The sequence below is a fragment of the Natator depressus genome, chromosome 2 (assembly GCF_965152275.1).
Source record: "Natator depressus isolate rNatDep1 chromosome 2, rNatDep2.hap1, whole genome shotgun sequence".
NCBI classification, from domain to species: domain Eukaryota; kingdom Metazoa; phylum Chordata; order Testudines; family Cheloniidae; genus Natator; species Natator depressus.
Window position 1 is genome coordinate 130,211,247 of NC_134235.1, and position 24,688 is coordinate 130,235,934.

Consider the following 24,688-nt stretch of genomic DNA (forward strand, 5'->3'; position numbering starts at 1 on the left):
TTATCTGATTTAAAGTGCCTCTGGAATTTACTTCTTTGCAACTGGTCCAATGAACAATCTGTTCCAAATTTGCCATTTATTCACAGGGACACTTTGGGAGAGTCCCTTAACCTCTCAGTTTTCCAGTTTATGAAAGTGGTGGGGGAAAACAATGCCTAGCCATCCATATAAAGCTTTTTGAGATTCCTATTTCAGCATATAAAGCATCAGGGATGTCATGAAAAGAAAAGAACCTATCAGGGTTCCTCATAAGAGAAAGCTTTCTTTTCTTTTGTTTCCAAAATGTTCCTGTTTTCTTTTACAAATTAGAAATGATTCCACCCAAACAATAAAAAGGAAATTAGCTTCCAATAAAACATTTGCAAATAAAAAGGAGAAAATTACTCATTAGGAAATGGCTCATTAAAATGAACCAAATCCTGGTGTCATTAGCACACCCATTTTATGCTACCAACTCCTTTCTCCTTACCATTGCTCCAGCAGAGGGGAGAAGGCTCCCCTGAGGGAGCTCTATCCTTTAACATTTATGAAGGGGTTAATGAATAACACTCCAGACCCAGTTTTGATCTGACTTATACCAGAGTAAATCAGGATTAACTTCACTGACTTCAGTGAAGTTAATCAGTGTGAGAACAGAATAAGAATGTAGATCTCTTAAAATCTGTTGGGAGAAGATGGGTCTTGCATTTTAAAAAAAAAAACACATTGATTTTTATCAACAAGAATAGCATAATTAAGCACCACATAAAGTACAACTGCAGAATAATTCATTCTGAATAACATCCATTACCAATTTTGGCAATTTCATCACAGGTTCAAGACATTTTTTTCCCCATTATCCAACGAGCTCCAAATGAGTGACTTCTTATAACTAATATCTCTGTTCACTCCTCTGGATGCACCAAATGTGGCTGAATTATGATGCCAATTGCTTAGAAAACTTGACCACAACTTAGAAGTCATTGACATTGCCAAAGACATTAAAGAGAATAGTACTACTATTTAGCATAGGAAGAAAATTATGCGGGAGTACTGGGGAAAAACGCCATATGATACAAACAGAACATAATGTTCAAGATCAAGAAGAATGTACCAAATACTTTGCACCAAATTGCTATTTATGACATATGAGATATGTTTTTAAATCTATGAAGCAACATGATTTTATCTCAGTAGATGACTAGGTGAATAATTTCAGGATTCAGCCTAACTTCAGTGATCTAACCGCTGATGAACTGAAACACAGTGTAAGTTTCCTGCATATACTCCAGAATCCAATGACAAATTCTAGGGACAGAAATGGTTGTCATAGACATCTTGCAAAAACAGAGAGAATTGCTGACTCTTCTACATGTTCAAGAAAAAGAGAGAGAGGCCTAACACAGCTAAAAACACCCCAAATAGGACCCTGAAGCGCTTCTCAGGGAAAGATGTGTGGGAGGTCTCCTGCCAGAAGTCCAGGGAGACAGGCTGACAACCAGAGAAAGGATCTGTGTACTTGGCACTTCCCAGATACTGGGAATGGTAAGCCTTAGGGGAAAGCAAGCATCCATATAAGTGGTTTTTCATTTTTTTAAGATATGTGGGGGTTTTATCTGAAATATTCCATCATGCTGGAGTGGCGAGGTGGTCAGGAATGCATCGCAGAGATGGCTCTTTTGGCTCTACCAGCAACCAGAGATTCCCATCTCACAAAGGGGCTCCTCAGCTGGCATGTTAGGGCAGCTTTATGGCCCCCAAATGGTTGGAGCAGTGTGGGGTGGGGGTGGGGGCTAGGATCTGACTGAGTAACTACAACGGTATGTCCCTGTTTGTGCCACCTCTTTCCTTCCAAAAAAATCAATAAAATCTGGCTTAGGTTCACCTCCGTCACTATTTCAGTTTAGAACATGGAGATTTCCAGAAGTGCTGGTGCTTGCTAGACATATGCCATTGGATTGTATATACCAGGAATCTGAAAAGTATGTGTTATGATATTTATGAAAATATGCTTATGTCATAAATATAATGGGAAGGGTAAACCCCTTTAAAATCCCTCCTGGCCAGAGGAAAAGCTCTTTCACCTGTAAAGGGTTAAGAAGCTAGGATAACCTCGCTGGCACCTGACCAAAATGACCAATGAGGAGACCAGATACTTTCAAAAGCTGGTAGGAGGGAGAAAAACAAAGGGTCTGTGTCTGTCTATGTGATGCTTTTGCCGGGGACAGAACAGGAATGGAGTCTTAGAACTCAGTAAGTAATCTAGCTAGATACGCGTTAGATTATATGACTTCTTTAAATGGCTGAGAAAATGAGTTGTGCTGAATAGAATGGATATTCCTCTCTGCGTGTCTTTTTGTAACTTAAGGTTTTGCCTAGAGGGATTCTCTATGTTTTGAATCAAATTACCCTGTAAGGTATTTACCATCCTGATTTTACAGAGGTGATTCTTTTTTACTTTTTACTTCTATTATTCTTTTCAGAAACTGAATGCTTTTTCATTGTTCTTAAGATCCAAGGGTTTGGGTCTGTGGTCACCTATGCAAATTGGTGAGGATTTTTACCAAACCTTCCCCAGGAAGTGGGGTGCAAGGGTTGGGAGGATTTTGGGGGGAAAGACGTTTCCAAACAACGCTTTCCTAATAAATAAACCCAGATAAACGTTTGGTGGTGGCAGTGGAAGTCCAAGGGCAAAGGGTAAAATAGTTTGTATCTTGGGGAAGTTTTAAAAGTAAGCTTAGGAGGTTTTCATGCAGGTCCCCACATCTATACCCTAGAGTTCAGAGCGGGGAAGGAACCTTGACAGCTTATGATATGAATATGACATAACAGATAGACTTTATGCAAGAGGGGTCTTGTAAGATATAATTGGAAAAGTTATAATTTACTGAATGTTATTATCCAATGTGTATGCCTATCATTTCTGTATGTGCAATTAGGAATATTGACAATGTATTTCAACCATGCTACTTTGGGTGAGGCCCACTGCTAACTCTTCAGGTGCAACAATGGAAAAGCCAGTCAGGGCTGATGGGCCATCAGTGAGGACAATGGACTGTGAAAAGGCTTGGCCTTCCTGCTCCATACTTCACCTGACTCTGTAGTATCAGAGAGTCCATGAGCCAGTGGTTCTTGTCACCTGATATTAAACATTACCTGGGACTTCTTGTAACTTTCTACTGGAAGGGAAGGGGGATCAAGTTTGGGAAACAAAGGTTTCCTTACTTATGTAAATCCTATTTAAGGGTGGGGAGGAAGTTAAATGAGACTCTTCCTCTCCATGGCCTTGCTGCCCAAGAAGAAAGACTGCTAAAGCCACCTGAAGGGAAGGCAAGGGGGATAGTCCAGACTGAGACAGGGATCCAGTTTGAAAAGGAATATAACTGGAACTCTGAACCACAGAAACTTTTCACCCTATCTAAAATAACATTTAGGGTGAGAATTTACATTTTGGAACCTGTTTCTTAAGGTATATTGAGCTTAGCTTGCGTATTTTGCTTTATTTGGTCAGTAATCTGCTATGTTCTGTCTCTTATATTCACTTAAAATTAACCTTTTGTAGTTAACTTATTTCTTGTTTATAATAAAACCCAGTTTATGTAATTTCTAGCTAAGGGGGGGCAAGAAGTTGTGCACATCTCTCTTCACTTTGAGGAAAAGGGCACATTTTATGAGTTTGGGCTGTACAGATATTTCTATACAGTGCGAGACAGTAGTCTTTTGGGTTTGTCTCCCAAAAGGGGTGGGCACGTGAGTGCTGGGGGAGCCCTCTCACACAGAGCTGACTTCAGTCTGTGTCTGCAATGGGGTGTGTCCCTACCTGTGTGTGTGTGTGCTGCAAGAGGCCAAAGATCCTAATTCAGCAAAGCAGGGAGAGGGAACCCAGGCTGACTGAGCAGGGGAGGCTCAGTTAAACCCCAGAACATCAGGTGGCATCCCAGAATGGGGGTCCAACCCGTCTCAACGTGTCTAGGTTGAAAAACTGAATTTCTTTATACTTTTCCTGGGTAACTTTTAATTCACTGGAAAAATAAGAACGGTATCAAACCCACAGAAAAAATGCTCTCACACTGCAATCATGCTCCTTCAGTTTCCAGCAGAGTCTAAATCATTATACTATGAAAACCCTCCAAATTGCAAAATTATTATGCTCAAAATCAAATGAAGATATAAATACAGTTGGGTTTGAAAAAATATGTATAAAGCAGCCAAAGAAAGACTACTGCATAACAAAAAGGAGGATTTATGGCAAATATAGGCGTATTATTAAGAACTCAACGACCTTATTTTAAAAGGCATTTGAGAAAAATTAGAAGTATTAAGCAAATGTATTAAAAGGGAAATGGGAAAAAGGGAGAAGAGATGAATACAGAGAGCATTAGCTGTAATATATACCATTAAAAAGAGGTACACCCTAAAAAAGCATATTGAAGCTGTCAGGATCAGATTAGATGGTGAAAGAAAGGGAAAAAAAGATTAATTTACTACAGTTGAAATGTGGCCAAATTAATCTTAATTGTGTTCTTTTGTCATCAGATACAGTCCATATGGCTTCAGTGATACATCCATTAGTTCTTTAGGGTTTTTGTTCATTTCCTAAGCCTGGCTGTATTACTTTTCTCAGTGATGAAAAAAAGGGACTTCCTCTAGAGATGCTGCAGCATGTTACTGTGATTTGAAACTGGCTTTGAATTTGCAGTTCTAATTATGGTTTGTTGGCTCCCACAGACCCCAGGACAGAGACTACAGAAGTGAAACTGAGGCTTGGTCCAACCATAAAGCTTTTGCCAGTATATCTATGTCAACCGGTAGTCTGGAAAAAATCATCTCCCAGCTGACATAGCTCTGTCGGCAAAACCCCAGGAACAGATACATCTACACCAAAAGAAGAGTGGTTCTGTTGGCACACCTGCGGTCATTCAGGGAGACAGTGTAGCTGTTTTAGCAGAAAAACTTATCCTGCTGGTTTACACAGAGCCTACAGTAGGGAGCATTGCCAGCATAGCTAGGTCAGCATAGGTTCTGTAGTGTAGACAAGCCCCGAGACTGCCCGCCTCACTTGTGCCGTAAAGACACAAACAGCCTGTAAGGGCCAGAGCAAGAGACCAATGGATGAGCAGGCAACCAAATGCAGGCCTGGATAAAGCTGCACAAGGCCAGAACAACCCCAATCTATGAGCTGAGTTCCACCAGCGGTTGTGTTTGTGGGAGAGAGCTGGCTCCAAAATGTCAGGTTACAGCAGCTGGAGGTGCAGTAGCCCAGGAACAGCAACCTGCATCAGAAGAGAAGTAACTGTTTTTTTCTTTCGCAGCCATGAGGTTTGAGACCAACCTGGAGGCTCCAGCTCCACAAAGGAGAGACTGAGCCACAAGACTCCACTGGGCCTGCAATATTCGGTAATTTTATCTAGTTAGTGGGCATTTAGTGTTTTATTATCGCTGTGCAACTAAATGGTTACTCATTTATTTGATATCCTTGATTCCATTGCCTGCTCCCTTTCCATTCTTTCAATTTACCTGTCTTTTCAAGGAATAAAACATTGTTTATATCTTTATCTGTTGATTTCCAGTACTTATAAATTGCTTGTTGTCTACCAGTTTATGCACCTACCCACCAGGGGAAGCACCAAGCACCAAGGCCTTGTCCATATTAGCAGCAGCATGTAGGATACAGATAGCCCACTTTTCTCTGCGGCATGTAGCTATCTCCACACCACAATATGTAGTGAAAGATTCAGGCAGGGGAAAAGATTCAGAATCTGCAGGCAGATTCATGTGGCAGTGAAAGATTCAGGCAGGGGAAAGGTCTGTCAGAGCCTCCCTCCTACCAGAGCCTTTTCCCATAGCACTGTAGATGGGGGAAGGTTCTGCTTGGGTGTATAGTAGAGAGCCATGTAGGGTATGTACCGTAATGTTCTGGCTTGTCTTTACTCAGTGGCTCACTGTCGACACTGCTACCTATCTGTGCTAGGGTTGTGGGCAGGGTATGTACTCTTCACACTGCCATAAATACAGACATAGCCTAAGAAGCTGGGGCCCATTAGTCCTAAAGTGGGTTGCCAAGCCCCTGAGAAGGGAGGAATTAGGGTCTCTTCCACTTTTGGGAAGTAGGGGTAACCCCGGAGGGGATACATGTTCTTATGTCGAGGTAAGAACCCTCTGATCTGTTTGGTGGAGTGGGATCTACCACTGACCCTACGAATATGACCCCATTACCATAGAGTGTCTGTGCTTATATCTTTTACAACAGGTGAAATGGATTTATTTATTCACCAGAGCTCACAGGTTCAGATTTTGCCAAAGGCAGTTTTACTATATATTCTAAATGAAAACTGCCTTTTTTTAATCTAGCAACTGCAGTGTTTGCATGACAGGGTGGGGAGAGCTAAGCCTGAAAGCTGGGCCTCCTGATGGGAGTCTAAAAAGAAATTCCTAGATGCTCACAAGATGCTGTACAAGTCTCAGCATGTTCAGAATAAAATATACTTTTAAATTATGAATAAAATACTGGAAAACACTCTACTTGCCTTACAGTGATTGTGTACAAAAGATAATAGTAAGAGATAAATTGGATGAAGTTTGAGGCAAAGGGGAGTGGGAGACAGAAGAAGTCCCAGCAGACAAAAAAGGGAAAAGTAAACACGAAAAAAAGCACTAAACTAGCTGAATGCTGAATTGGTTTAGAAACAAAAGAGCAGCATTATGTTTTCCATGTAAATGAGAGATAGCTTACAAAGGACAATGGCAGATTTGGCAACAGCAGCATCAGTTTTGCCTTCCTATTTGGAGAAAGTATATGCAAATATCTTGTGACTAAAATGCAGGTTCTCTCATGGTCTTCCTGTGTGACACTGGGCAAGTCACTTAAAGGGAGACAGTCATATTTACTCTTTTTAAATAATGTATATTTAGAATCTAAATAGAGCAGATTCTAATATATTATGTTACTCCAAAATGTATGGGTTTAACAGGTAAAGTGCTCAGGCCGTTTTTCTGAAGACCCTCTGAACAATACCTTGAGAGCATATAGCCTCCAAGACTGGGTTGCTGCTACCTGCCGCAGGGATGCCCCAGAATGGAACTGCTCCTGGGGAAGCCATAGAAGATAAGGATATATTTGGATCTGAGGCACCTTACCCCAGGTGGTCACTAAGAAGGGTCCCTAGGCTTACTCCCTAAATGTTATTGCAAGGCAAGTTCCCCTCTCACCACTACACATGCTATTCCATAGTGATAGAATGGAAATCGAATACAGTTACTCACACTGACCTAACATCTAAATTGGAGTATTAAGTAAAACTACAGTTATGGAAAGACAATTAGTAAGAAAACTTGCTAATGTGCTTCCATTATCCACCTATCAAACTACTGTTATGCTGAAAAATGCCAATGACTGCCATCAGGTGAATATGACTCCAAGACCATTACAGACATGGTTAAAATCAATAGACGTGCCAAGCACTCTTTCAGACTCAGTGGAAGGAGCAGTTAATTCCCTTTTTGTAATTCCCTTTTTGGGGCTGCCCAAGGTACATGGCAGTCAGAGCTAAGGGGTTTCCCTCACTGCAAACGCAGGGACTAGGATATTGGTCTTGCAGCCTGTGTGTAATAAAGGGAGAAAGCCAGCAGAAAGCCTGTAGCACCAGTTGTGAGCATGACACTCAGGTTGAAGCAGCAAGATAGAGTCACCTAGGTGCAGGACTCCTGAAGTAGCAGACTGGAGCATTTATGACCAAGGAGGCTGCCAGCCGCTCTTTGTTTCCACTGTGTTCACGCAAACAGGACTTTGTGTACCTTTTTTGATAAATAAATAAGTTTACACCAAAGAATATACCTGGCTCGAATCATCAACTTCTCATCCTAATGGAAACAATCCCCAAGGTCCCAAATATTGGCGACTGCTCAGGCCACAGAGGCAACAATATAATACTTAGAGCTCTACTTGCAGATTCATTCTTACACAGATTACGGACACAATATACTATATTTTAACAGCTTCATTGGAGCTATTACATTCAATTGCGTCTGAGTCTGAGGCAGTTTGCTTTAATTGACAGCACAATAGACCATAACACTCTCTTTTGTGTAATTTGTTTATAGACTAGAAGGTTATAGAGGAATCACTAATCAAACTTTAACTATAGCAGTGTAAGGGAGTTAAAAGGATGCATCAGTTGAATTGTAATGCATTCAAACCATGATGTTTTATTTGATAAACATAAAAACAGATGCTAAAATTAAATCTGATTGAAGAAACAGAGTATAATTAAGATGTACCTTCCTCATGTCAGTTAATGCTATAGTTCAAATCAAATGACTATACAGATGCTAGTGAAGCACCTTGTTAAGATCAATTTGCTTCCTGGATGCCTTTCTGGCTTTAGTCATACCCAAGTTAATGGCCTCAATATAGGGTAACTGGATGAAATTTAATGGCCTGTGATATGCAGGAGGTCAGACTAGATGATTTAATGATTCCTTCTGGCATTAAACTCCTTCTCTGAATCCTTCTGTACATTATTCTTTATAAAGTTTCCTTCTGCAGATGCTCCGCTATAGCTTTACACCTTTCTGTATTTGCTTCCACGGGCCTTTTAGAAGTGCTTATTATTGGTAATGTGCTCACTTTTTATTCACTATTCTAATATTGCTGAATGCTGTGACTGGCCATACATATGAGCACATGATAAATATGCAAATGAGTAATATTTGAGAGAACCCTAGGAAAAAGGGTAGGGAACAAATATACATAAAATATGGATTTGACTCTCTAACCTTTTCTCGTTGAGTTGCACTTACCCACATTTGTAGTCCCATTGATGTCAGTAGAACTACTGGTACAAGTAACTTCAGCCCAACAAAAGTGTTTTAGAATCAGACTCTTCCTTTTTTAGACTCTTAGACTCTGGAAGCAAACTTTCAATTAAAATAGATAAATAAATGTATACTGTGACAAAGTTCCTCCTGTGCCTTGGTGGGTCCTGCACTTATTGGATTTGCTTGCCTCAGAGATTCACAGGAGCCCTCAGGTTTGGCCACTTTTGCTAGTGGCTCAAACCTGCCGTTCACTCAGCTAACCTCATCACTGGCCAGCATGGGAAAAAGGAAGGAGAACAATCCCCTCAGTCTCTGCTGATCCACCATATGGGTTGGGGAACAGCCCAGAGACCTTTCCCTGTGGTGGAACCCACATTCCAGGTCAACTCCTCCAATGTCTGATCAGGAGTTGGGAGGTTTTGGGGGAACCCAGGCCCACCCTCTACTCTGGGTTCCAGCCCAGGGCCCTGTGGACTACAGCTGTCTAGAGTGCCTCCTGGAACAGCTGTGCAACAGCTACAACTCCCTGAGCTACTTCCCCATGGCCTCCTCACAAAACCTTCTTTATCCTCACCACAGGATCTTCCTTCTGGTGTCTGATCATGTTTGTACTCCTCAGTCCTCCGGCAGTACGCCTTCTCGCTCCTAGCACCTCTTGCTCCCCACACGCACACCACAAACTGAAGTGAGGTCCTTTTTAAACTCAGGTGCCCTGATTAGCCAGCCTGCCCTAATTGATTCTAGCCGCTTTTTAATTGGCTCCAGGTGTCCTAATTAGCCTGCCTGCCTGCCTGAATTTGTTCCAGCAAGTTCCTTCTTGTTCTAGAACCGTCCCTGTTACCTTACCCAGGGAAAATGGACCTGCTTAATCTGGGACTAATATATCTGCCTTCTAACACTCTCCTTCTGTGCCTGTGAGGGAGGCCAGAGCAAAGTGGCGATGGGGCTGCAGGATGAGGAGATGCTGGAGGGCCACAGCAGTGAACCTGAGGAAGAGGAAGAGGAGGAGGAAGCAGAGCTAGTGGAACCTTTAACCACAGTAATGGAGCACTGTGAGCAGACTGAGAAGTGTGTGAAGGCACAGGAGAAGCTAGAGCTGTGTGAAGCGCGAGTGTCCGCAAGGTCCCACACACACAGGAGGAATGTACAGAAGAGCTTTTTGACTTCCTGCATGCCAGGGACCACTGTGTGGCTCACAAACTCTTTAAGAATCTGAAATAAATGTTGGAGCAAGTCCCACCATCTGCCTCCATCATTCAGGTGGAACACAGTGCAGTTTCTTTTTGGATTCCAAGTGCTGCTTGCTGTCCGTTACTGTGAATGTACAGTATAAGTGAACAGCTTCCGGACTGTGCTGCGGTGATCCAGGTGCCAACGTGCCATTGCATCTATGTTCTGTGAAAAACATGCAGCTGTAACACAACCATCTTCTGTGTTTTTCCATATTAAACATATTCAAAGTTTAAAAAAAAACCCACACTCTCCTGTAGCCATCTGGCCTGACCCTGTCACAATACGTATGTTTAGTTTCTCCTTTCATTTCTCTTCCTTGTGACTTTTTTCCTTTAAACTCTTGTTTTGTCCTCTCCTTTCTTTCTCAGTATCCATGTTTTGACTTAGACTATTTTTTAAAGTAACCAGAGAGGGTCGGGGGGGTGACAAAAAAAATAGTAGAAAATCACAAATTATAACTCATGTTGACAGGAAGTGATTTAGAAATTTTTAAATGTAGGTTTAATTTTCTCAGAAAGAAAAGGAGTACTTGTGGCACCTTAGAGACTAACCAATTTATCTGAGCATAAGCTTTCGTGAGCTACAGCTCACTTCATCGGATGCATTCTGTAGCTCACGAAAGCTTATGCTCAAATAAATTGGTTAGTCTCTAAGGTGCCACAAGTACTCCTTTTCTTTTTGCGAATACAGACTAACACGGCTGTTACTCTGAAACCTGTCATTATGCAATTTTCTCAGAGTTTTCCTCAAACTAGCTGATAGCTTTGGACACTTTATTCCTGAGTTCAGAGAAGTTATATCTACACAATGGATTATTGGTCCACACCTCTTGTTTCTTAGTATTAACATAAGCACAACTGATTGTCCTTGAACTAAATTCATAGTGAAAGAGACAAAAGATTATAGCTGGTTTAGCCTTCACTGTCAGTGAATCCATTGGAAAAAATGATCATTTGGAGGCACAAAAGAATAAAAGTCAAACTAGAATATGTTACAATGACAGAGACCTTGAGAAAACATCTTCTAACATAAAAATGAAATATTTAATTATAGTTGTGATATTTGAGGATATTTTGAGACCTTGAAAACTGGTATGAGCAGGTGTACTGTAGAGTGCATCCAGATATTGTTCATATTTTCAAAATAGTACTTTATCCTCAGAAAGTGATAAATAAAATGATGAATAATATAGATTTACATATGATCCTCTATTCAGTACCAGGCTATAATTAAGCCTCATGTTCTGCTTCTGTTAACAAACAGGAGCCACTAAAAGAAGAATAATTTCAATTTGGCTATTCAATATCGCCATGGATCACCATTTTGCATTGTAATTTATGACCCATCCTGCTGAATGAATTTTGTTAACTTTTTCCTGTTATTATTACATACAAAATACTTACACTATCATTTTTAATGTAATAATTTCAAAACACTAGCTGGATGATGATCGCATTTGAATGGTTTACCATGGCGTTCCGTGCTAATTTACATCTAGCTTCAGTTGGGTTGCTTTGGTGTAAATGTACTGATTTGGGGCATTTTTTTTTTTGTTGCAAAAATGTATTTATTTTTTAACAATAGTAAAAACTCTGTTTTATAGCATGATATGTGCAATTGCCATTGTGCCTTTCTCTTCTTTTCACAATTAAATTTCCTTGGGCATTATCAAGCCATCAGTTTTTAAGTTTGAAGCCAATGGGGAGTTCTTTTTAGAAATCAGTGGTGTATGACAGCCCACTGTCAATAGTAAAAATCTTATCTCAGACAAGAGGATCAGTATCACAGTCTCACAATGGAACACCACATAACGAAGGGAAGAATTAACCTTTAAAGTATTACACACTAACATATTATTTTTCGACTGGAAAAGAGTTGAACGTGGCTCAGCAAAGCAAATACCTTTGATCACAAGCTGTTCTCTCCTCCTGCGGGCATCTCCTAGGAGTTCAGAAGTAGGTCAGTTAGATATAATGTAAGTGCCCATATTTCAAAGAGTACCCTATGTGGAAATATTTCCCTAAAATGTAGTCAGCCTAGGACTTACATCATATCCTTGGATAATACTGATCAGCTGACTCTATGATATTGTTCCTAGAGAGTACTCTCAAGAACGGAGTTAAAATGTGGCAGGCACTACTAGCTTAGAATGGCAATAGTGGATAGTATATTTGCATCCCTCGTAAAACCCATCTTGAATTCCACTGACAGGAATGCTTTGGTACTGTACAAAACTTTCTCCTGTAAGGCAGCTACATGCTATATTAGCTTTCCCTTTCAGTTGACCATTAATACAATTATTCACCTTATATTTTCACTTTAAACATGCACATGCATTTTCCACCAAGGCCAGCTTGACACACAGACACACACTCTTGTTTAGGAGTGACAAAGGGTAGCCCATTGTACTTTCAAGAGAGAGATGACCAAGTTTAAACTAAAATACTTGAAAATACCTTGGCCTAGGATCTCAGTCCTGATGTAGTCACTGTTCATGTGCCACACCTGAATATGCTGGTGACTTCTGAAATGTGAAAATTAAAGTGAATGTAATCTGGAATAAATGAAATAAATCCAGAGTACAAATGAAACAGATAAGCCCCAATTCAGAGAAAAACATTTTAATTCATGCCTAAATGCTTTGCTGAATAAGGTTCTTAACACATACTGATAAAGTTTCAGCCAATTCCGTCCAACCACAACACATTCAAGAGTAAATTTACAGCTAAGGGTGTAAATATTAAATCTAGTTATTAATGGTTGCCGTGTTTTTAACCTCCTGCCATTGTGCCTTGCTGAAGACACACTATATCCTATGATCAAATTAAACAAATTGCCATGGGATACCAGTGGTGCTAGAAATAAATGTAGCACACCACAAGTGAAAAACAACCTTCCCCCTCCACAAACAAAAATGTCAACGTAAAATGCAGTGATTTATAATTCATATACTCTGTGTCAGAATAAAGCAGGGGCAATTTTAAACTTCCTCGGACAATTCAATAACCTGCAGACCATCCCCAAATCAAATAACCTACAAACTGGCAAAGGATGTCTTATTACTAATCCTAGATATTCCTACAATCAGAGAAATAGATGGAGCCATATAGCAGACTTGCTATCTCCACTTAGAAGACTAAAAAATGTCAAAGGAAACCAAAACCAGACTAAAACAAATTCTGAAAGACAATTTGATCTATATGTATTAAGAAGATAGTCACATGAGGTAGAAAGTATCGTTAAGGCTGTGGGTTTGTCACGGAGGTCACGGAAGTCATGGATTCCATGACTTTCCATGACTTCTAGACTTCTGCAGCAGCCAGTGCGCCTGGCTCAGGGGCAGCTCAGGAAGTTCCTGCGCCAGGCATACCAGCTGCTGCTTGGGCAGTCTCGGCCACCATGCCGCAGCAGCAAAGTTTGGGTGTGGGAGGGGGCAGGAGGTTGGGGCACGGGACAGGGTGAGGTGGGCAGCACTTATCTGGGGGCTCCCTGGAAATGGTGACATCCCCCTTGCTCAGCTGCTAGGCAGAGGCGTGGCCAGGCAGCTCTGCACGCTGCCTCTGCCCAGAGTGCTGGCTTCGCAGGTCCCATTGGCCAGGGAGCTGTGGGGGGGTGCTGCCTCACAATCCAAGTTCCAGCCTCTGTGCCCAACCATCTCTTATCTCAATTGAGCTTGTTGTGCATTTTTAATGCTAGTTCTTCCAGTTCCTTTTACAGGATAGTTAGATGCTTATGTGGGATAAGTCTTTTAACATCACTCCCTGCACTCACCCATTCTACTTCTTCATGGCATATGCATAATGTGCCTCAGGTGACCAGGATTCATCACCAAATTTGGTCCCTGGCTGGGTCATTAGTTTCCCCGGCTCGGGTCATGTATTGACGGGGAGTGTGATGTAGATGCTGTTCCATGCCCCCCAGTTCCACTGACTTAGAATAAACTAAACTAATAATGGCTGGCTGGGCCATTATTCCATGATAAATAAGGTAGGTGTTAGAGATAAAGGATTTGTGTCTGCAGAATAACATTCCTCCTCATGTTTGGGAGACAACCCTTTGTCTGTGATAGGAGACTCCTAGAAGCACACATTCTTCTCTGCTCTGCTGCCACGTTGCTCATGTACTCAGTTCCCGAGGAGCCTGGTGTGCTGACTGTGTCCATGTTAGAGTACCTAATGCTCTTTTCCCTTTTTCTTCTGGTGTTAAGAAGTGTTATCTAACTCATTGCATGTGTACTTGAGCTGTGACGGTGTTTCAAAGCTTATAAAAGGCCCTTTTCTGAAGCCCTTTTGTGAGCTAGCCATCTGAGCTATGTGTTAGAGTGAGAGCTGCAGAATCTGGCACTAAATGCAGAGTCATCAACTTTATCCTGCTCACTCACCTGTCCTGACAGTTTATCTTCGTAGATCTAACAGGGATCCCTCAGTAGTTCCCATGTATTAACTACACTACGGCTCAGCACCAGAACCACAGAAAAGGAGAACACTTCACTTTTGACTGTTCTCTTGTCATATCTACAATAGCCACTATATAAAACTTGCTTTCCAATGGTATTGCTGCTGCAAATGTAGTTGTAATTGTCATGGTTTTAATGTTTTTCTAATCAAATAAAAAAATGTCCCCCATCAACTGATTCTACTCTTCCTAAGTAAATCAGTTTGCCTTTGGATGTGCAATTGTGGGGATTGGAAAGAATCATGATAATATTAATGTATATTAAACATATTTAATTCTGTAAATTTTAGGTGCCTCATGACTTTTTGAAACCAATAATATTTGAATGTGTTGGATATTTCTCTAGATACCACATGGTTAGTTTGCCTAATAAGACTAATAAGTTTGGGGTTTAAAAATGTTTAAAGGACACCACTTCTCTTCTTGCTACATACCAGTGGGTTAATATAGCAGGAAGTCTCAAACTTGTTCACAATGTACACCATATATAGTAAATTAGCATGCCCATAATGCGTCTTACCAATGTTCCATCTAGCCAGTATCCTATCTTATGACAACCACCAGTGCCAGATACTTCAGAGGAAATGAACAGCAGTGATCCATCCCTCTCATCCAGTCCCAGCTTCTGACAGTAAGAGGTTTAGGGGCACCCAGAGCATGGAGCTGTTTCCCTGAGTGTTTTGGCTAATAGTCATTTATGGACCTATCCTCCATGAACTTACCTCATTCTTTTTTGAACCCAGTTCTACTTTTGCTCTTCACAACATCCCCTCAACAAATTCAACAGGTTGGCTGTGCATTATGTGAAGAAGTACTTCCTTATGTTTATTTTAAACCTGATGCCTATTAATTTCATTGGGTGACCGCTGATTCTTGTGTTACGTGAAGGGGTAAGTAACGCTTTCCTATTCACTTTCTCCGTACCAATCATGATTTTATAGACCTCTGCCATACCCACCACCCCTTAATCATCTCCTGTTTAAGCTTGAACAGTCCCAATCATTTAATCTCTCTCCACATGGAAGCTGTTCCATGCCCCTAACCATTTTTCTTGCCCTCTTTGTAACTTTTCCAATTCTAATATAGCTTTTTTTGAGATGGGGATACCAGAACCGCACACAGTATTCAAGGTGTGCATGTACAATGGCTTCATATAATGGCATTATATTTTCAGTCCTATTATCTATACTTTTCCTAATGATTCATAATGTTCTGTTAGCTTTTTTGACTGTCACTGCACATTGAGCAGATATTTTCAGAGAATTATCCATGCTCTCCAAGACTCCAGAGATGTCAAAATCTCTTTCTTGAGTGGTAACAGCTAATTTAGACCCCCATTATTTTATATGTATAGTTGGGATTGTGTTTTCCAATGTGCATTACTTTGCATTTATCAGCATTGAATTTCATCTGCCATTTTGTTGCTCAGTCACTCAGTTTAGAGAGATCCCTTTGTAAGTCCAACTTTGGACTTAACTATCTTGAATAATTTATATCATTCAGAAACTTTGCCTCCCCACTTTTCACCCCCTTTTCCAGATCATTTATGAATATGTTGAACAGCACAGTTCTCAGTACAGATCCTTGAGGGACACCACTGTTTACCTCTCTCCTTTGGGAAAACTGATCATTTATTCCTATTCTTTCTCATGTCTAACTGTCCCTGCATGTGGAACTAGAAGCATTTCAGAGAATGCTACCAGGGAGATCCTGGACTTTAATCTTTTACCTAAAAGCCTAAATTTAGCCTCTGGGACCTGTCTCCTACTTTTCCCTATGTCATTGGTTCCTACTGGTACCACAGTCACTGACTCCTCCCTAGTATTGTACCTAAGTCTATCTAGATGTCTCAAGAAGTCTACAACCTTCGCACTCAACAGACAACTCACCCTACAATTCTCCCAGTCATCACAAATGCAACTATCTATATTGCTAATAATTGAATCCCACATTACTATTACACGGTTCTTCCTAATAAATGGGGTCCCCCCCCCGATGAGGGGGATTCTCAGTGCTAGAGGATACCATGACATCATCTGGAAGGATGGTCCCATCTATAGGATCATTTCCCTCCTCTCCAGTTTGATGTTCTCGTTCCCTGAGACTTTGATGCTCCTCAACAGACTACTCTACTGTATCCTGGAAAGTCTCATCTATGAACCTCTCTATCCCCTTGCCTCCTCCAGTTCAGTCACAATGGTCTCAAGAGCTCATACTCATTCTCCGAGGGTGTCATAAATATAAAGGAAAGGGTAACCACCTTTCTGTATACAGTGCTATAAAATCCCTCTTGGCCAGAGGCAAAATCCTTTCACCTGTAAAGGGTTAACAAGCTAAGGTAACCCCACTGGCACCTGACCCAAAATGACCAATGAGGGGACAAGATTCTTTCAAATCTTAATGGGGGGACAAAGGGTTTGGGCTGTCTGTGCAATGCTTTTGCTGGGAACAGATCAGGAATGCAAGCCTTCCAACTCCTGTAAAGTTGGAAACTAATCTAGCTAGAAAATGCGTTAGATTTTCTTTTGTTTAATGGCTTGTAAAATAAGCTGTACTGGAGGGAATGTGTATTCCTGTTTTTGTGTCTTTTTGTAACTTAAGGTTTTGCCTAGAGGGATTCTCTATGTTTTGAATCTGATTACCCTGTAAAGTATTTACCATCCTGATTTTAGAGAGGTGATTCTTTTACCTTTTCTTTAAATAAAATTCTTCTTTTAAGAATCTGATTGATTTTTTAGTGTTCTTAAGATCCAAGGGTTTGGGTCTGTGTTCACCTGCACCAGTTGGTGAGGATATTATCATCAAGCCTTCCCCAGGAAAGGGGGTGTAAGGGTTGGGCAGATATTTTGCGGGAAGATGTCTCCAAGTGGTCTTTTTCCCTGTTCTTTGTTTAAATTGCTTGGTGGTGGCAGCATAGGGTTCAAGGACAAGGCAAAGTTTGTACCTTGGGGAAGTTTTTAACCTCAGCTGGTAACAATAAGCTTAGGGGGTCTTTCATACTGGTCCCCACATCTGTACCCTAGAGTTCACAGTGGGGAAGGAACGTTGACAGAGGGCCATGAGTTGCTTTCACTGAATGCGTGCCTATGCCTTGTGGGCAGGTAATTGTACATGCTGCATTCAGTGCAATAAATTGAATAGCCCCCACTCTGCTTCTGGACTTCTGCCTGCATTCTTTTTACTCTTTCAATGTTTTTGTTTGTTCATTGGGGAAGGGGATACGGGGAGAGCTTATTGATCCAAGCTTAGAGTATGTATGTTGCGTATATCTGGCTTTCATGCTCCATCTCTAAACTCCCTCACAAACCCCTAAACTCCTTGTTTGCTGCTCCTCCTTCACCTGAAGAACTCCCTCACAAAACTCCCCTGTTTGTTGCTCCTATTCGCTAGCTCCTCTGATTACTTAGGACCTAGTTTTTTAAACCCCTGATATCCCTGAGTTTGACCTGCTCCCTTGTCAAGTGATCATAAAGGGATTAAGATTTCTTGCAGACAACCTGATCTACCATTTGTGATTGCATATCATCCCTGAAACAACTACAGCAATGCCCTATGCAGAAAAGGGTTGAGAGATGTTGAGTTTTTATATCCATTCAGCCCTTGGCCTCTGTTAAGACTGGTAATGAAAAAGATTGAATGTATTTTTAGTTTCTAATAGTGCAGTTTTAGCAGCTGGCAATAAAGGAGGGATAACTAGCACCGGGTGACCAACCAGTTCTCTACACACCATCACCAAAATGCTCTGTGGATTCTAGTGCTCCTCAAATCACAGTTTTAGAATTCTTGTATGCACATCACTTCACCCACCTGAATGCTGGTGTGGTACGCAGAATGTGATTAACAGTGTAAACCCACACTGCGGAGCAAAAAGTAAAGAGTACCAATAAAGTAAAGTAAATAGCAGCAGGAATTTTCAGGAGGCAGAATGGGCTGATCAGAACTGGACTTTGGCCAGAACCCATCCCTACTTTCACAAAATAAGGTATATGATACTGCATTACCACACAGGGTTAAAAGCTTGCCTTTGCCTCTCGTCTGAAAGAGGGTGCTCTCCACAGTACAGCACCTCCTAAGAGCATGTGAGTGTTTTGCTTCAGTACTTCTTCTGAGAAAAGAGTGCCATCTTATGTATCAACATCACTTTGTGTAGCACTTTGGATTTTTCTTGGACATCTCATATCAAAATACTGACCTGACCCAAAAGTGCTTAGTTGGGAGTTCTATCGCAGTCCCCAAGATGTTCTTTGTGGAGTCCAGAATCTTCGCTGCGACTATTGGAATTCTAATTAATTTGGGGGTTAGGTAGAAAAATGAGTCTTCCGATAACACTGTTCAAAAGTTTACTATAGCCCCTCCATTTTAGAGTCGACACTGCATGTGCTGTAAACTGGTAAGAACAGACTGCTGTCAGAGCTTTCATTAGTCTCACTCCTTGACACTTCTCTCACTGATTGACAGGCAGCTTCCACAATAATGCTGTGCATGATCTGAGACTTGATAAACTGCCTTCCCACGTCATTACACTTCTCCCCCTCTTTTCTCCCCCACCAAAAGGAGAAGATGATGACATTAAACAAGACAGAAATCCTTTTTTATGAAAGGCAAGTTAGTATGAATAATGTAACGGAAAATAATATTCACAGGTGGTGTGTAAGATGATGCAATGGATATGGCATTAAGAGAAGTGTAAGGGCCAAAGTGGGATAAAAACACATACATAAGAGAAAAGATACTCTCCCAGGGGGCCAGTCAGTATGAAAATACAGCAACTTCACTGGATAGCAGCCATTCATAAAGGGTGGAGTCATCAACTGCATGTTAAAAGGCTGATGATTTCTCTCCCCAGTATGTTCTGTCAGGAGCCATATCAGCCTCACCAGGTTAGAGAGAGGCAGCAAGAGAGGCAGCTGCTCTCCAGCTCTGCCAGAGCTTTACCAGCCCAGCTCTATAGCTATCAGAGATGGGCCCAAACAAAATAATTTAGATCCTGATCTGGATCTCACCCCTTTCCCCAAAGATCAGGGGTTCTGGGGTTTGGTTCTCACCCATGTCTAACAGATAATATGGTGATAATATTAAAGAACATGAAAACAGATGCTCACCAGTTCACATGATCCACAGAGAAGTCTCATGAGTTTGCTCACAGTACTAAGAAGCAAATAGTGGTCCACTCTTCAGCTTTCTTGGTCTCTCCCTTTCTGTATATGCACGATGGAAAAAGAATGTTTCAAGGTCTTTCTGAACTCATGTTCGATGATGTCATTAGTAACACTGATCAGGGACAAGCTGCAAATTTCAAATACAATTACTCCCACTCCTGAGAACTTATTCATCCAAATAGAAACACTTGCTAGGGCAGTACTGCTTCTGTGGGAAAGAGCTCACCATAGTGAGTAGCTTCTCCACCCTTCCTCAGCCTAAGTAGTGGCCTACTCCACAGCAGGTGCCATTGGTAAGAAAGGTGCCACTTGTGGAGTAAGGTACGACTAAACACAAGTAAGGAGGTCATACTCCTTTGCTTCCATGTGACTGAAAGAAAATGAATCGCTGCTTTGCTTTCACAATGTTAACACTTGCATCTCTGTAGCTAAGTTAACAATAATCAAATCTGATGCTTCAGCACATCAGTCGGTCATGTGCTCAGAGGCCAGGAAGGATTTTTTTTCTCCCTTAGTCCAAAATTGGCCAGATGATTTTTTTTCCATCTTACTCTGAAGCATGAGATATTGGTCCACAGCTGGAAGCAGGATACCAGGATAACTGGACCAATGGTCTGATGCGGTTCAGCAAATCCTATGGCCATTGATGCTTAGCTGTGCCACTCTTGCTATCTTGCTCAGGGTTAAACCAATCACCAGATTTAGGTCAGGAAGGAATTTTCCTCCAGGTTGGATTTGCCGACATCTTGGAGGTTTTATGCCTTCCACTGAAGCACTGAGCAGGGGATCAATGTCTGCTGGGATCACCTGGGCCCATATCACAAAACTGATTTTCTGACACTGCAGAAGCTTCAGACGTTGGTGACACAACCCTCCTGCCTATTGTGACTGATAACACTGTAGTATCCAGAAGACTCCAAATTTTACCACAGAATTAGCTCCTAACTGATTTACTAGTGTGAGTTTGCATCAATAAAATTCATTTGGAAAGAGTACAAAGCAAATTGTGATTTTGTCTATAGTTGGAGCCTGCATGTGTTAAAAGCAGATTTTCAGATATATCAACTAAACACTTTGCAGCTAGAGATGAACATTTATAACCATCAGAGAAGTGAAATTCTGGAACAGTGGGGGCAAAAACCCTAACTGACTTCAAGACTGAGTTTGATAAATTTATGGAGTAGATGGTATGCTTAGAATACCTACATCAGCATGTAGCCAATCTGCAATTGCTAGCAACAAATATCTCCAACAGCCAGTGATAGAACATTAGATGGGGAGGGCTCTGAGTTACTACAGAGAATTCTCTCTCATGTGTCTGGCTGTTGGGTCTTGCTGAAATGCTCAGGAACCAAGTGACTGCCATATTTGGGGTCAAGAAGGAATTTACCCATAGATCAGATTGGCAGAAACCCTGAGCGGTTTTCACCTTATTCTGCGGCATGGGGCACGGGTCACTTGCAGCTTTAAACTAGTGTAAATGGTGGATTCTCAGTAACTTGAAATCTTTAAATCATGATTTGAGGACTTCAGTAACTCAGCCAGAGGTTAAGGGTCTATTACAGGAGTGGGTGGGCAAAGTTCTGTGGCCTGCAACTTGCAGGAAGTCAAACTAGCTGATCATAATGCTCCCTTTGGCCTTGAAGTCTGAGAGTCTAAGGTTGATAGGTATGATATTCTTTTTGGCCCTTAAATGCAGGCATTATAGTCCAGTGTGAAGAAAGGGATAGAGCTCCCAGCATTGCCTTGAAAAATAAGCCAGGCAAGGTCCCCACACTTTGCACTCCATGGCACTCACACAGAGAAAAGATTTTCATAAACATTCCCAAGAACTGGCTCTTCTGTCCTACAAGTGTTAAGGCCGCTACCTTCTTTACAAATGTAAGCAACTGTGTGGGGGTTGGAGAATATTTACAAACTTCTGGAAGGAACTGGATTTTTCTGAAATGTTTATATTTATTTTATAAAATGTGTGACTTTCCCATGTGTAGTATTTATCTTATATTTTGTATTATTAAGAAGAGAGTAAATGGCAATAAGGGAATGATTTTTTTCTGTTCTTTGTTTTAAAAATACCTGAGTGATTTGTTGTTAATATAAATTGTCAGATTGATAGCCTTGCCAACTGAACTCCTATATTAAAGAATCCAGAGAATGAATATAGTCTTGGGAGTAGCAACACAAGCTCCCTCATACTGCCCCCATCAATATGTCTTCATCCTGACCTGGAGGGATAAGGAAAGTTCAGTCTCGTTATCCACTTGTTGTACCAATAAAATAAAAACCAGCAGGATCTTATTAAAGGGGAAAAGGCAAAATGCCACATTTATTGTGAATACAGAAAGAATCATAGAAAGCAGTTAGTTATAACTATAACATTCCATATTTATTCACACATTCATTCATACAAACACACACACAGGTTCTGCAAGGTTGTTATCATAGTTACCAGCCTTAGAGTTGCTCATGCCAAGCCACTGGCCAGGTGGCCTGGACATGAGAAGGGAGCAGGGCCTTGTCAGATGCTCATCTGATGCTCCTGGAAGTTGGTTTGCAGAATCAGACCCCAAAGTTCTCACTTTCTAGAGTCCATTTTGATAGGAATTTCTTCCTATGCCAGTCGATGGGAATTGCTTCATCATGCTGTTGCTGAATCAATCAGCAGATGGCACATTCCTGACGGCTCCATGCTGTCATATCTTGTTCTTTGGTTCTCCCATTCTTGAGGCTGTTGGGTGGATTCCAGTCTGCCCTCCGGGGGTCCTCTGGTTATTTCCACTTGACGCCTTCTTCAGCCGATGGACACTGCATTCTTAGGCTGGCACCTCCCTCATCATTCAGTTATTATCCACATCAAGCATCCATCCACATACATCCTCTATCTCTATTTTAATCACAATTGTTAACAAAGCGAGATGAATACAACAAAAGGGCGGGGAGTCTCTGGGTGCTGTTTCTGTTGTTACAGAGTATTGCTTTGAGTCTCTCTCTGTGTGAGTAGTTGTTGTTACAAAGAATTGCTTTGAGAACAGACTCTGTCTTAGAATGTACTAACACAATAAGCAGCTTGCAAGTTTCACACATAGAGGGAGAGAAACAGTACCAAAAACCAAGAGACCTCTTAATTAGTAATACCCTGGAATTTAAACTATGGGGAATCAAACTCATTTGTGATTTTAACACACTCACCCCTTAGCCTTTTAGTTCAGACTGTCAATCAGGGATACCTCCAGTGATAGTGATCCCACTACCACTACAAGGGTTACTGAAAATAGAGAGATATTAATCTCACTATGATATAGTAAGATGAAAAGTTTCACTTTGAGTACCTTGACAATAAAACTTTATTGTCAAGGTACTCAAAGTGAAACTTTTTCCAGTGCTCTCAGTTTCTTTCTCCTCATCTTCATGGTTATGAGGTATTTACTTCTTGATCTTTCAGTGGTGCTAAATGCTGATGTTACAATAACTGGGCCAAGAGTTGACTTTTTTTTTATTATGACTAAGAACCAGACATACAACCTTAAGTTTTGTGTAGAAAATAGCAGAATTCTTCCTCACACCCTATTAATATTTTGAATCCCCCTCCCCCCCCCGCCGCCATGCTTTCTCTTACTTTGACATGGTTCAGGGCAGTGATTCTATTACTATAGAAAATGCTCTGGCGATGTGATGAATTAGGATGATTGGGTATGGGGAAAGGAACTGTTTGCATAAGTGCATTTTATACCTCTTTATCTATTATTAATAAACCTTTACACTTATAGACTTATCTTTCATCTGAGGAATTTAGAAACAATTACTAGGCTGCATCTTCTGTGGTATACATTGACTTAAATGGAATTATAATTTACACCAATGTAGAATCTTGCCCATTACATATTACAGCACTTCAATTACATTATTATACATGTTAAACAGAAACAGATGACAAAATTTTGCCTTAATTAAAGTAAAAGGACAGAACTCACATTCCAGTCCACAGCACCCAACCTTTCTTGGAGAGAAGTCAGATCCAAATCACTTCAAGTTTATATAAAACAAGAGGAATTTATCAGGAGTTACAGTAAAGACACAAAATACAAAAGTTGCTCATTCAATCATTAACTCCAGAATTGACTAAAGTGACTTGAAGGCAGCCTAACTACATATAACTTTCACCTTGTTCTGTCTCTCTGAGTACATAATAGTCCACCTTAGATTCACTTAGATTCCCTTAGCCTCATACCCATTTACCAAAATGTACCTTACACATCACTTCTTAATTTTCTCCATTACATTCATTACTCCCCATATACCCTTCACACAATTATACAGTAAAGACAAGACAAGAAGCTTGAAGATGATGCATAAAGTGAGAAAAAGCCAGTGAAAGAGTTCAGACAGGGGACCATAAAAATCAGGGTGAGGGGAGAACCAGCTAATATTAGCTGGAGAGAGAATGAAGTGGGACTCAGGGGTACCAGTGAGGGTAGGTTATAGTTTTCTCCTGTCCTGACTACTAAGACAAAGGCAAACAAGAACAGTCAGAGAAATAGAAATGAAAAATTGGTTTTTTTAAGGAGGTACTGTAGGCCCGGAGGGAATATTGCTTATATTACCTTCTTTTATAGGTTTCAGAGTAGCAGTCGTATTAGTCTGTATCCACAAAAAAACCAAGAGTACTTGTGGCACCTTAGACTAACAAATTTATTAGAGCATAAGCTTTCATGGACTACAGCCCACTTCATCGGATGCATTGAATGGAACATATAATAAGAAGATTATATATATATATACACACACACACATACAGAGAAGGTGGAAGTTGCCATACAAACTGTGAGAGGCTAATTAATTAAGATGAGCTATTATCAGCAGGAGAAAAAAAACTTTTGTAGTGATAATCAAGATGGCCCATTTAGACAGTTGACGAGAAGGTGTGAGGATACTTAACATGGGGAAATAGATTCAATATGTGTAACGACCCAACCACTCCCAGTCTCTATTCAAACCCAAGTTAATGGTAGCTAGTTTGCATATTAATTCAAGCTCAGCAGTTTCTT

General features: G+C 40.9%; 1 pseudogene; it reads left to right on the top strand.

The window, feature by feature from the left end:
* The first annotated feature begins 9,736 nt into the window (after window positions 1-9,736).
* On the top strand, window positions 9,737-10,017 carry LOC141981546 (cytochrome b-c1 complex subunit 6, mitochondrial pseudogene; annotated as a pseudogene).
* The last annotated feature ends 14,671 nt before the right edge of the window (window positions 10,018-24,688 follow it).